Here is a 2,999-nt window from a genome sequence, read left to right as displayed (position 1 = left end):
AGCTGATAACCGTGAGTGGAACCAGCCCAAGAGAAAGAAGTGTTTTGCAGTCATACAGCCATAGGTCCTGCCTGTGCCTTTAATGGTAAAATAACTGTTTTACATTTGGTATTCACATTTTCATATACTCAGTATTTCTATCAATATCTGTCTTATGTCAGGCTCTCATATGGCTTTGTTCACAGCTGAAACTAATGAAGGGATCTCCAGATACAATATTTGTAAATGTGGTAGACCTTTTCCCAGGCTCCTTAACTTTGTCTCAAGCTCTTAAAGTCACTAAGTAACATTGTTCTACAGTAGCATCAAAAATTAAATCTGTTCTTATATTTCAGAGTATCACCCTTCACCCAGCAACTGATCTTTTACTATATTCATTTCCTTCACTCCTTTTTACTACTCAATATTTGTAGCTTCTTTCCTCCACTGTGTTAACCACTGCAACTATGGACTGGCCTCTAGTACAGCTGCCATCAATCCCTTCCAGGCTTAGGGGATAATTCTATGTTGAGTAGGCTAGTTATTGAGAATTTGTTTCACATTAGGTGAATGCATCCCATATAAAATTATGACCTCTTTAAAGTACCTTACTTAGATCACTTCTATAAGACACCATCCTATCTCATCATAACCTTGTTCCCAACCATTAGCAGAAATATACTAGGAAATCTGATGGTGGTGATGTCATAACCCTAGGCTATCCCTCCTCCCACTCTGGCAGCATGGTTGGTTTGAAATTGACACTCTCCCTCAAACATTCTCCAACTTTTCATTTTAACTCTGATCTAACTGTCCTCCAGCACTGCTTGTTTCCACCTTTCTTCCTGTGGGAAACTCCTGCTTTGTTTCTCAGTCACTAGGACTGAAAATATTTGTTCTCCCTTTTCTTCTGCTCCTTATTTCCAAAGCACTTTCACTTGCAATTTTTCCAGTTGCACAGCCAACTCTGCAAACTTTTCAGAAAACAGAGAGCAGAGTTTACCGTTTTGTTTTACCAATTCATGCATTTTTTGTTTCTTAGATCCCTCCATTTCTACCCACAATTTTGCCAGTTGTACAGCCATTTTCCCAAACTTTTTAAAAACAGACTATAAGAAGAAGAAAAAGAAAAATACAAGAAAAATCATTTCTGGGAACTAAACAGGGGATATCCCAATAGTAGCAGCTACAACAAAACTTTTGCTGGTTTCTTGAAAAACAATATCTATCCCTTTGTCCCCTGCTGATTTCTCTATGGCATTGGAAATTGAATTTCCCATTCTGCTTAGCCCCATCTTTTGGCATCACTTGCACTAGACTTTTACTTCTTTGTCGGTTCCTCTTTCTTCCACCATTCTCCACCCTTCCAAATCCCTAACATGAGATAGAAGATAAAAACTGATAAAGAGGAAATGAAAAATATCCCTGAATAAAATAAGAGGTGAGAAAGTAGCCAATGTTATCTTTAGACTACTTAGTGCCTATTAGGAGCATTAAGTTCCTTGGGGCAAGTTTCATCTTCACCACCAGGATATCTAATTTCCTCTTCTTCTTTCTTCTTTGAGCATGACTACATATCAAATAAGCCAAAATCAGCAGAAAACAAGAGCTACCAACAAATAACCAACAACACACCCTGACTCTAAGATTTCTAGTGCTTTTATGTCCTCTGAAAAGTCCCCAAATTCCAAATATCACACAATCACAGAAACTACATGTTGCTAGAAAAATCGTATTCCTGTTAAACCAAAAGTTAAATCACAGATATCTCTTATGGACAGTCTGAAGCAGCCCCATATCCCACATTTGGAATTAAAATGAAGACATATTCTTTTAATATATCTGGGTATTCTAAAAAAACAAAATGTCAAAATTTTTCACTACAGTAATGTATATCCTGTGCCATTATGTTGGGAATATGTGATCTGATTTTTAAGTTTGATTTTATGGGGGATTGCAGATAAGAGATTGCAGGAGAACTTGGTTCCCAACAATGTGAGCCTCAGCTCTCATTTTACAACACCCACACTTGCCCTAGACACAGAGAGCAGTGAGCGTGCCTTCCCCACACCCAACACAATAGGACAAGGATCCCTGACCACAGCCTGCAGAAATCTTGGAAACATGACTACAAAATATGTTAATGGAAATCATACTGAGGAGCCCATGGATACTACTTCCGCATTTATCCATTTATAAAATTTTCAGATGGTTCTTGATGCTTGCTAACCAAAAAATGTTGCTGGAAAACTGGACGAATTTTATATTGCTGAGCTAGTTGTGCATAGTGATTTAGAGGAAAGCATTAACAAAGCTTACAAAGAGTTCAATGAAGATAGTGCATTGACAGTGCTTCAACATTTTAAAGACAATGATCTCCCTCATGTTCCGAAAAAAGTGCCCTTTTTATGTGAAATCATGAAAATTTGTAAGTGGAGAGAGAAACAGGGATCAAAGCAGTAGACTATAGTAAAGGACCAGATTTGACAAAGATTAAGCCAATCTTCTGAAGAACATGCTACACACTTGTTGTGACTACAGGACAGCAGAACTATGGAGGACCACCTTCCAATTCTGTTTATTCAGGTCAGCAGCTTTCTTTGCACTGAGGTATTTGTGGGGAAGATCCCTAGAGATCTGTTTGAGGATGGGCCTGTTCCATTATTGTAGAAAGCTGGACCTGTATGAGATGTTCATTTAATGGTGGATCCCCTCACTGACCTCACTGGAGGTTATATGTTTGTCACTTTTTGTATAAAGGAAGAAACACAAGAGGCTGCATAATAATCCTAGAATCCATTCTGGAAAGCACATTGGTGTCTGCATCTCAGTTGCCAACAACAAGGGGGTTGTGGGCTCTGTTTTTAAGAGTAAAACCAAATACAGGGGAACGCCAGGGCCAAGAAGTGGGAGTGGGTGGGCAGGGGAGCAGACTGGGGGGAGGGTATAGGGGACATTCGGGATAGCATTTGAAATTTAAATGAAGAAAATATCTAATAAAATAAGTTTTTTTAAAAAAG

The sequence above is a fragment of the Mus pahari genome, chromosome 12 (genome assembly GCF_900095145.1).
Source record: "Mus pahari chromosome 12, PAHARI_EIJ_v1.1, whole genome shotgun sequence".
Taxonomy (NCBI): domain Eukaryota; kingdom Metazoa; phylum Chordata; class Mammalia; order Rodentia; family Muridae; genus Mus; species Mus pahari.
This window is presented reverse-complemented; position numbering follows the sequence as displayed.